Source organism: Cryptotermes secundus, unplaced genomic scaffold (assembly GCF_002891405.2).
Source record: "Cryptotermes secundus unplaced genomic scaffold, Csec_1.0 scaffold319, whole genome shotgun sequence".
NCBI lineage: Eukaryota > Metazoa > Arthropoda > Insecta > Blattodea > Kalotermitidae > Cryptotermes > Cryptotermes secundus.
The window spans coordinates 1,849,617-1,861,735 of record NW_019724587.1 but is presented as its reverse complement, the minus strand read 5'-3'; the positions used below and the strand labels follow the sequence as shown (position 1 = coordinate 1,861,735).

The 12,119-nt window shown below is 39.8% G+C and overlaps 1 protein-coding gene across 2 annotated transcripts in view; it reads right to left on the bottom strand.

Annotated features, from left to right (window-relative positions):
* LOC111862317 overlaps positions 1-5,277 on the bottom strand; it is a 364,800-nt gene extending 359,523 nt beyond the window's left edge. For both annotated transcript variants that reach the window (XR_002842404.2, XR_002842403.2), the window contains exon 1: positions 5,030-5,277. The gene's annotated coding sequence lies outside the window, so the exon portion shown is untranslated. The remainder of the gene's footprint in view (positions 1-5,029) is intronic.
* Positions 5,278-12,119: the final 6,842 nt, after the last annotated feature.

Genomic DNA, 12,119 nt, shown 5'->3' with positions numbered 1-12,119 from the left:
CGGGGGGGGGGGGGGGGGGGGGCTCATTCCCCGGGGGATAAAGCGGTAGAGGCGCAAAGCTGATCAGTCACCTCCATCTGGTGCTGAAGTTACGAAAGCTAAGACCTATACATCCACTCCTCCATACTTCTTTACGATATGATGCTTGGTTAATTTGTTAAGTGTCGCTCCTAAACGGTATACCTGCATGTGCCTTACAAATATCACATTATGAATATAATAATATGGCTTATTCCGTGATACCTTAAGATATAGCTTCTAGCTTGAATTTGATGTTGTTTCCAAACGGTATATATGATTTACAAATCTCACATTGTGAGTACAGTCAGACGGCATTTTCCATTATGGCTTAATGACATTAGGATATCACTTGAGTTTGCTCATGCCTTTCCAAAACGGTATTAAGTAGCTGTATCCATTAAGAATAGGCCTATAATTCCGTACATAAGAATACACGAACATAAGTCTTCACAAAAAAACACTTCGGCTTGCTTGCATGGACTCCTCACCCCCCAAACTTCAGTGTGTGTCCCGGACACTAAAAGAGCATTACGAGATTTGGCACACTTCGGCGGGTGCCACCGGCCGTGCTAGTAGGAGGGAAGCTATTAGGGAGACACGTGAGCTTTGTAAACGACAGAGAGGTGCGTGTTCTTGTGATACTGAACCGGCTTGTGGGTCAGGGTGCGGGCTAATGTAAGGGGGATGGAAGCCTGGCTGTCTGCTAGAGGAGTGATTTGTCAAGCCCACTCGACGTTAACAATGTGCTTGTGGTGAGGGGAGGTGACAAATGGAAACTGAACGCTCACTAAGAGATAGCATCATAAACAGCAAGACCTCCACAACCCAAGTCACCGTGACCTTGTATACAAAGGTCCGCAGATCGCGTCATGAGGTTTGATGTTCTCCCGATCTCAGTTTCATGTTCGTTTATCATGTCCATCGAGTGTTCCTCGCATGCAGTGCATAAAAACGCATAATGCTGTGGTGCGTCTGCCTGTCCTCATGTCTGATCTCAGAAACTAATAAACGGATTGCGATAAAATTGAATACAGGGATCTACACCAACATTTAGTGAATTTAACTTGGCCTCGTACGGGTCCAGTATAATTATTGCTTTATTTGACACTGCTTTTCGTGAACGCATCTGGAGAAGGTGTATATACCATAAGGGTACAGGTTTCTATTTTTGACGGATATCAAAGTATGGAAAGTCTAGATCTATTTCCCACACGCCTATAAATAAATAGTTCTATCACTTTATGTGAATACAGGTGAAACTGAGAGTGTATGAACATGAAACGAGTCAGAATCTGGGACCAGTTTAAGCCTTTAAGTAAGGCTATGATCACTTAAGATGTTTCAGTAGTTAATACCAGGACAAAAAACCTAACGAATGAAAGTTAGCTTTACTATTGAATTATGACGCTATGAGCATATTTAAATTTGTATTATTTGTTGGAGCTTGCTGTTCACTTTAAACATAATCGTCTCTTTTCGACTTTCCAAAACTCTAAAGATATAAAAATTAAAAAGACTATCTTCAGAACTTTTTTCTAAGGATATTGTATTTCATTGAACACTATATAATTAACTAATTCGAAAATGACTCATGAGTCATGACATAGAATATATGTAGGCCTCTGTGGACTAAGGGGAATCAAGAAGCTGCGAAAAATCATAATTTTAATACGTATATTTTAGCATGAGGCTAAATAAATCGAAAATGTTATTCTGGAATGGAGATGTTGATCGGCTTACGAATATATGGAGTGCATGCTAAATTATTTTGTTTCTAATATCTATGAAACTGGAGACTACTGACAGAAGTGGATTCAACACAGGCTTAGAATGTGTTCAAACAGGACACTGAAGGAAACACTGGAACACAACAAGATCCTAGACGCCCAAAGAAGAGATTAAGGAACCACTTATATACACAGAGGTTAGGAACAGGTAACTAAGCCTAATCCTGTACGGTTCATGGTGACGATGATGCTGATAATGACGATTATTGTAAAAAAACTAATCCAAGTAAAGCCGATCACAGTGGCCGCGCGGTCTAGGGCATGAACCGTCTTCGCCAGCTTGGACACTGCGATCATGGGTTCGAATCCCACTCCAAGCATAGATATTTGTCTGCGTCTATTCTATGTTTGTGTCGTAGGTAGCGACATTGCGATGGGCTGATCCCCCGTTCGAGGAGTCCAATCGACTGTATTAGGATTAAGAAACTGAAGTGAAACAAAGTATGTCACGAATGCCCTATGCTCCAAAGCGGGAGGAACAGGAAAGAGCGATAACAGAAGCAAATATATGTTTGTATGTGCTTGACGGCATAACTTGTTCCCAGGGCTTCATTTTACAGTGTCACATACATGTGGGTTTATGCAGACCCAGGGTGAGTTGTGAATAAATTGACACAAAAACATTCCTTAAAGCTTGGATGTAACATGTTACTTAATAATGCAGCTACAGAAAATGGGCCAATAATCGCTTTAACTTACGCGGTACATGGGTCCAAATTCTACCCTGATTGCACATACGCTTTTTTCTGTAACAGATCTTTCGTGAAACACAAACTACACGATTACATTCACGAGTGGTACGTATGTTTGAGTAGTGTGCGCCTCGAATTAACGCGATGGTTATATTATTCACACATGTTTATTCAAGATATATTTCGTAGCGTACATATTGAATGCAGACCTGCTAAAATATTGGTTCATATTTAAAACGGTCAACACAATTTTATATGCAAAGCTATCACTTATGGGGCAGTTCAGGTGTTCCAGAATCAGTAACGAGTATGCATATTGATAAAACTGCAAATGAAGAAGGCAAGTCCATTCTATTACGTTACGAGTAAACTGCCCAAGTTACAAAACTGTTGGAATTAGTAGAAAGTTATTTATTTTGCAATGCTACTTTTTAGATAAGGGAAATACCATTTCACTAAATGCTATACTGCAGTATGTACGATGAAAAAAGTCCTCTGTTCCTATTTTCAAGCACGAAACTAAAAGTAATTCATTTTGACGAAAGTACAGACTTGCATTCATTCGCAGTATTGCGGTTACAGCGCTTCTAAATAGAGTAAATCCTCGTTATAACGGACTACTATTTGGGGGGGGGCAGAGCGTCCTTTATCGGCGTTGTCCGTTATAACAGGATGAATGGGTATTCACGAAAGTATATCATAGGCTACACAGCCAAAAGACGATATAAATATAGAAACACGCAATGTGATTATGTAAAGGTCTTTACATTGGGGCTCTTGTTTCTTCTAAATAGTTTTATAACTACGAAACCTCCTTAGTACCTCAATATCTTTAAACATTCACAATTTCAAAGTGCCAGGTTTTTGTTCGTTATGTACGAAATCCATTATATCCGGGCCTTTATACCGAAGGCATACTGCATTAAGAGCTTGCACTGCGTATAGACATGATCAGCAAGATCTTCCATATTGGGATCCTCAGATACTGACGTAAGGGACATCTGTGTATCTGTGGTGAAAAAGCAAACAGATTGGATTCACATTCCAGGAAATTCAAGGAAGAGAGAAACAGAATACTGGGCCAAGCAGCCTGAAAATACTCCGTGACTTATCACAAATCAGGCTTTCTTCTTAATGGAATTTGTGTGGTCCACGAAGTCCAACCCACGGTTTGACGCATGATTCCACAATAGTGTCTGGTCACACAGAGTGAATTCGTACAAATAGAATAGTTCATGAAATCGGCGTTTTTCTAGATTAGTTTGAAATAATTCTGATAAACTTAAAATCAGAATAAATATTCTAACTGTAATTGTTCCCCAAATATTTTGTTCATTCCAGTAGCCAGTTTAGTACAAAATTACCTTGGCTTCGTGTTACTATAATAAATTCATTCACAGTTCATAGGCTGTCCACACTAATTTGAATTCAAACGTGCTTTCCTCCGTAAGTTTTATTAATAGCAACACCGAAACTGCGACACCTCAGAGGCGCCATCACATGCGGATTGACGGAGGAGATGGTTACTAGCAGCTAACGGTTGTTACTCCATTTATAAGAAATTTGTTTCGAAGCTTTTACTTTCGTCTCCATGACGTGTGTTGCTTTTAGTTCTAGAAGAACATGAGTACTGGACTATTAAAACTGATCGTCGACAAAGAAATTTAAAAACAAATTCGGCCTAACCAATTGCTGAAGTGACAGTGGGTTCTGAAAATCCTGAACACTCGGGAGGCAAGGATGAATATCCGAGCTCCTCCGTGTTTCGATTTCCTACGCAAGTAGGGGCCTCGTAGGTCTATACAGTGGACTGCGAAAGCGTTTGACATGTCAATTGGTCTCTTTTAAGTTTCAAAACACAGACATGACTCACGCGCGAGTGTTGTGTCAGCTTGGTTGCATCTACAGTCAAATGCATCAATGCCGGTCAGCTACTTTCGCAATGGGTATCTATTGCTTTCTTCTAAGTAGGCAACCTGTACGTACCAACTAGCACACCGTTCAGAACGACCCTGATACAAATAACCACGTACAAAAAAAAAACAGTTATATAAACTAAGCAACCAAAAACTGTCAAGTAATGACTTTGTACATTAAGAAGTTTTGTATTGTTGCATCACTGAGTATATTCTGCTGAAATTATTAGGTGCCAAGTAATGAAGTTTTATAACAAAATTTTAACTTTAAGGAGAACACAAATCTACACAAGATTTGGCGGCTTCCATGGCGGTGAAGAAGAGGATTATGATCCACCTACTAGACTACACGGTGTCATAATATAGAAGACCATAACCCAAAGAATAAAATCTAAAGCTCACTGTGAATGGACGGCATTTTACACCGTCAGAATTTCTGATGGCGATTTCTTAACGGTGCATCTTAATGTTACAGACACAACTGAATATAAATGACGAAGTCCACAATATGTAAAAGATTACCAAATAGTAGTGAAACTGTACAGAAACACATTTCACTAATGAGCAGTTTACGGATTAATTAAATATACAAAGTTACCATGTTGTTACTGACCTTTGGTTATCCACGTTTGTCTTCTGGTTTAAACGAATGATAAGCTAATGTAAAACTCGCATATAAAGCTCGCACATTTCAACCTGCACAAACACAACAGACCACACATGCAATACCCGTCACACCACGTGTCACGTTACACACACACTCGAATGCATCCACCTCGCCAGCACCTAGCGGGAGCAGCAACCAACAGCAGCGGCGGTCTGTCTGGTGGAACTGCAGCAACACGTCCACTCGGTGCGGCAGCCAACGGCAAACTGCACCTCCCCTATCGTTGCTCGCGCCGCGATGATCCAACAGCTCGCTCCGGTGTTGTGATGACAGTTATACAAGAACCGACATACAACAATAGGGCCCATAATTGCCTTTTACTCAATGGACTTTTCGTACCGTATATCTTGCGCACAGGAAAAGCTATTGTGTGTACCACAACCACCCTCACCCCTCCCCCCCCACTCTACCCGTTCATCTGCCGTCCTTTTCCCGTGACAAGTGATTTTGAGCCTTATGGAAAATTCCATATAAGTTATCCTCTGGAAAGACGGTGGTAGTTGTATTGGTGTGTATAATAATATGACTGCTGTATAGAAAAGCACACGCTTCAATGATTTCAATTACAACCGTAAACGAGTTTAATTATAGGCATTCATTGATTTTAAATTGAAGTTTTATGTAGGGGAATGACTTTGGCCTTTCATTTTCATATTTATAAAATTCCGTGAAGTGATTCCATGGGAAGCTCATCAAGATATTGAATTACTTTAAAAAAACAAAGACAACTTTCGCTTAAAACTTTCATTGCAAATTACAATCATTGCGTTCTATAAATTTATTTCAGTTTATAACTCGCCATTAGAGTGAAGAGGGTGCAACTCAGCATACGACTCAAGGTCCACAGCTTGTCATCCAGAGCGCTAGAAACAAGTTTACAGGTTAGCTAGTTGCCATGGGCGCAACGTCACGGAGCAGATATGGGCATCATCATCGCAGGACGAATAGCAGGACAGTCAAATGGGCGTGTGATGAGATTTGTAGAGGAAATAATACCGTCTAATGGGCCAATTCATATTTTAAAGAATACGAAACATGTTTATATATTTCGATTCATTGTCTCCAGAGCAATCTTTTGCCTCTCTTTTTATGTCCTCGGTAAAAGAACTGAAGAACTGAACTGTGTATCCAGACTGTATATGAAATTTCAGTTTGTTCAGTAAAACGCTTGCTAATAGGATATGGACTTGTGGGTAGACCGCATAGCCTAAAGCTAAATTTACTAAGTCACTGTAGTACTTACACATTTCCAGCCCTAAAAATCTTACTTTAAGTAAAGGAAGTTAAAAAAAACAGTTTAACTTATGGATTAGTGTGTTAAATTTATGAACAGAGAGTCGTAGGATCGAAACTTACTCAAGCCAGCTTCTTATATTATTTGCAATTCTGAATTTCTGCTTTATCTGTGGTTTATTTCGCGATGCTGTCTGCACATCAGATTACAGACATATAGCGTTGAATGACAGGATGGTTACTGAATAAAGAACTGCAAATGATTTGGAAGGAACTGGTCGTAACCCAGTCGCGGTTCAATTCTAGAATATGCCCAGAATGACTGAGAAAACCCACGAGAGTCCTCGGGCAGTACAGCCAGTGTTCCAACCCAGATTCCAACCGAACACGTATGGAATACAATTCTAGGATGTTATGGTTACCATAAACATGCTCGGAGCAGGTTACAGAGCATGTTGTTTTTGTTTCGTTGTTGTTGTTGTTGTCGTCGTCCTCGGTTTTTTGTTTTTGTTATTATTGTTGCTGTTGCTTCTGCTGCTGCTACGTAAACAAACAGATAGTTTATTTTTATTATTATCATTATCATTATCCATGTTGGAGGGGATGCGGTCGCATAGTTGGTTGAGACACTATGCTACAAGCTGGAGGGTCGCGGGTTTGAGTCCCGACGATGTCGTCGGGTTTTCTCAATTGACCTATGGCACTATGGCCGCACTATGGCCCTGGGATCTACTCAGCTTCTAATAGAAATGAGCACCCACAATTTTCCTGGGGGGGGGGGTAAAGAGCAGCCGGTGGCTAGAGCTGACAAAATCACCTCCGTCTGTGGGCCGACATGGACCTGAGATCCATAAACTTATTCACTCTATTTCGAATAAGGACAAAGTGCATGATCAGTGGAAGGAATCTATTATTGTGCCAGTTCACAAGAAGGGTGATAAAACTGACTGCAGTAATTACCGTGGGATATCACTGTTATCAACTTCATACAAAATATCCAATATTCTCCCGTCAAGGTTCAGTCTATACATAGACGAAATTATTGGGATCATCAGTGTGGGTTTCGACGGAACAGATCAACTACGGATCATCTGTTTGCATTCGTCAGATATTGGAGAGAAAAAAAAAGGGAATACAATAACACAGTGCATCAGCTATTTGTAGACTTCAACAGAGCCTATGATTCAGTTACGGGGGAGGTATTTTACAATATTCTCATAGAGTCTGGGGGTACCCATGAACCTAGTTAGGCTGCTTAAAATATGTTTAAACGAAACGTATAGTAAAGTATGTATAGTCAAATATTTGTCTCATAATTTCCCTACCCAGAATGGTCTAAACAAGGAGATGCTTTATCGCCACTCCTTTTCAACTTTGCTTTAGAATATGCCATTAGGAATGTCCAGGGAAACCAGGTGGTACTGAAATTAAACGGGACACATCAGCTGTTGGCCTATGCCGATGATGTGAATCTACTGGGTGATAATATAGATACCATAAAAAGAAACTAATTTTATTGACGCTAGTAAGCAAGTTGGTCTAGAAGTAAACATAGAGAAAACTAAGTATATGTTGCTGTCTCGTCACCAAAATGCAGGGCAAAATGATGACAGAAAAATAGGTAACAGATGTTTTGAAAATCTGTCGCAGTTCAGATATTTGGAAACGACGATAACAAAGCAAAACCTGATTCAAGAGGAAATTAAGAGGAGATTGAATTTAGGTAATGCTTGCTACCATTCAGTCCAGAACCTTTTGTCTTCTCGTCTGCTGTCTCAAACATAAGAATTAGAATATACGAAACTGTAATTTTGCCTGTGGTTCTGTATGGGTGCGAAACTTGGTCTCTGAAAATAAAGGAGGATCATAGACTGAGGGTATTTGAAAACAGGGTATTGAGAAAAATATTTAGACTGAAGAGAAATGAAGTGACGGGAGGTTGGAGAAAACTACATAATGAGGAGCTCCATAACTTGTATTCTTCGCCAAGAATAATTAGACTGATCAAGCCAAAGAGGATGAGGTGGGCAGGGCATGTAGCACGAATGTGGGAGAAGAAGAATGCGCATAGGATATTGGTGGGAAAGTCAGAAGGAAAGTGACCATTCGGCAGAAAACCTGAAGGGAAGTGACAACTTTTAAGTCTTTAGCCTAAATGAATAATGTTGTAGCGTGTAGACCAGTTACTATGTAATGACCACGAAACAAACAACGAAACAAAGCTCGCTCTTAAGCAGCAGTTTCTTAACAAGCAACAGTTGAACAACATTCAGGATCTTAGAGATCTGAGAGAGACAGGATGGGATGGTATTGATTGGATTGATTTGGCTTAGGATAGGTATCAGTAGAGGGCTTTTCTGAACACGGTAATGAACCTCCGGGTTCCATAAAATGTTGCGAAGTTCTTGAGTAGCTGCACAATTAGCGGCTTCTCAAGAAGGGCTCGGCTCCGTGAGTGATTATTATTATTATTATTATTATTACTAATACTACTACTAGTACTACTACTACTATGACTAATATGGAACTGCAATATTTCTGTTAAGACATATTCTAAGTTAGCATTGTTTGAATGTATTTTTGTTAAGTCTGAATTTAAATTATTTTTAATGTGATGACTGTCATGAATATCTAGCGGAATTTAGTTGACTAGGCCTACTTATCGACCAATCATATCGAAGGCATGAAACAAGATAGTAATTTAGATTCAACTTTGCCAATACAAAAGAAGCTTATTAAAAAGCAGTGAGTTATAACGTAAATCTGTTTCAAGTTTTCTTATACCGACGAGATACAATTTATTGTACCAGCCCCACATGATAGGTGAGGGTGATTGTGGAGCAATTGGTGGAATGAAGATTGGCAGGGGAGACCGAAGTACTCAGAGGAAACCTGCCCCAGCACCACTTTGTCCACCAGAAGTCCCAATTGACCAGACACGAGATCGAACCCTGGCCGCCGCGGTGGGAAGCGAGCGACTAACCGCTTGAGCTATGGCGTGACCGTTTCTTTATCCTTACAGAAATGTAAAGCCATCCCTGTAAAATGCCGTGGAGTCCCATAGGGTTGTGAGACGTCGAGGCTCCCACATTTTCTAGACAATCGGCTCGCAGATGCCGGTGAAGTTCTCATCCTTACGAGCTGGCCACCTTTTACCCCAGGATGATTTCCTGCTATTGATTTCTGTTAGAGGCTGAGTCGACCCAAGGCCATAGTGCGACTAAAATGATTAGGTAAATTGAAAAATATCCACCTCATTGGGACTCGATCCCGCAACCTTCCGGCTTGTAGTAAAGTGCGTCAGTCAACTACGCTACTGTGTGCCGTACAATAATTGTATTCATACCTAATTTCATGAGGGAATACGGTCTCGAATTGGTTACTTTATATTCGAATCATGTGTTTCTACATGACACTACTGTTAAACTGAGTGTTGAGGTCCTTCTGGATTCATCAATGAGAAAGTTGGTCTCTCATGAACGCTGTAGAAAATTCTACACTGAGAAGCCTTGTAATTTGTAGGCTTCGCTAGATATTGTTAGGATGTTCAAATCAAGGAGGAAGAGGTGGGAAGCGCCTCCAAGAGGTCAGCTTCTGTCGAAAACCTGATGGACAGTGACATTATTTATGTGTTATAATTACAGTAATCCTTAGTGTGTTATAATTAGTTGCAGTTACGAACTGTAAGTTGCCAATAAATCGATTCGCCAATCCAAACCCGCGTCTACGATCACTCCAATACGTGACAATATGTTAAAAGGGTTGAAGATGGACTGAACTGGCTCACGAGCGTGTCCTATGACGGACTGTGAATTGAGAGCACTTAACTAATTAAAAGTTATGCAAATCATTAATTTTTAATTTCATTAGAACTTTGAAATGTAGTCAATTAAATCATACTCGTAATTACTAATCAAAATTTTTTATTCTCGGAAACGTGCCATGGATTGCCTTCAGAGATCGTGAAACTTACATACAGGCGTACATTAATCGATCACTGATTCATAATAATGCACAGATCTGAACTGCAGTACGAGACAGTCATACGCCTAATCCACATTTAATAGTATAAAGAGAAACAAAACAGATTGACAACATTGGCTCCAAGACCGGATGGAGTACTTCTTGAGCTGCATCCTATTTGTTGTACTATATATAGGTAATACTTCACTGTTTGATTTTCAAAATGGCTGGCCTTGCTACTCTTCAGAATGGTCATTGTAGCATGCACTGAATCGAATTCTTTCAAGTACACCACGATAGCACAATACATTTAGGCATAATTATATGGGGAAACTTGCATAAAAACACGACTTTCATTTGTTAGAGAACTGAAAACCGTTGATCCAAAACTTAAATGTAAACAACAGTAACAGCGCTACATTTCAATAGTGATATAGCTAGCCCGTACGCTATGGATTTCATGGCGGCACTAGATTAATAATACAAAATTTGTTCCTGCGTAAGTTATAGTTAAGGACTACAATGCTGATTGATTTATTGACTGATTTACTGGCTATTCAACGACCCTGTCTCAACTGTAGAATTTACAATAGTTGAATTAACATTAATGATGAGCATACATCGAATTTTTAGGCATTAAAACCAGACAAAATAAGCATATATATGTCTTAAAAATTACAAGAAATATGCTCTCAAAATGTAAGAATATGATATTAAGTGACATGTGGCAAAATGCTGGTACTAAATGCTTAACGATCTCACAGAATGTTATTGTATTCACGTCCTTTCCTGCTATAAAGTGCTCAACAGTATGTCAAAATTGTCTATTTTTATAATACATTGGAAAAGTTTGTGGCGTTTGTCTCACAGGATAATTTTGTACACAAAGAAGGGCTTTTCAACATCCATAAACGTGACAGGAGAGTATCTGAACACAGCCGAAATATTCGACGGTACCTCTACGGAAGCTCTGAGCTCATCACTTGCAGGTACATAGCTCCCCAGTAATGACAGCCTTACGTCCTGAATTTCGTGCAGAATGTCACTGAGTTTCCATCCACAATATGAGCACATTCTGCAAGGAGAGACTGCATTTTATACTGTACATTTAATTTAGATCCAATAACTGAATTAGGTCAAAGTCAAATGTTTCTTGCTTCCTTACTGACTGAGGTATTAATACATATAATTACGAAAATGCTTCAGATAAAGCTAGATATATCTGCACAATTTTGTTGTCAAGTGCCGCCTTAACTTGTTGGATTCACATAGCATCAATTGAGTTCACGCTATTGATAAGTAATTCTACATAATCATAATTATCAGAATAAATAGAGGAGCATCAATCCGCGTTCCTTGTAGGCTTAGGACGGGTTTTGATTACATTGCGATTTCTGAAATTTGTCCCTCCTACGTCACAATACGGAGAGAGGCCTTTATAAACAAACAACGTTGTGCGTGATAATGTCACGTGTTTATGGCTCCGTGACTAACAATAACGGGTTCTGGATTGGATGATTGGATTTACTGACACCTTCTTGTACAATCTCGCTTAATTATAATCAATTAAAATAACTCACAACATTGACTGTTCAAGACTCGCTCCATGCTCGTTCGTCCTCATTCTCTCTCTCTCTCTCTCTGACTGACTCCTGAGTCAGAGTCAGAGTCAGAGTTACTTCACGACTGGCGGTTTACTGCCCATCACTTGGTCTTGGCCGTAAGCCCCTTAAGACTCACGACCAGTAATTTTATTATTCAACTGAACACTTGCGGTTATAGCCTTTTCATAACTTCCTCTCTAACGAGAGGATGGATCTGTCGTTTACAATCGCTGTTG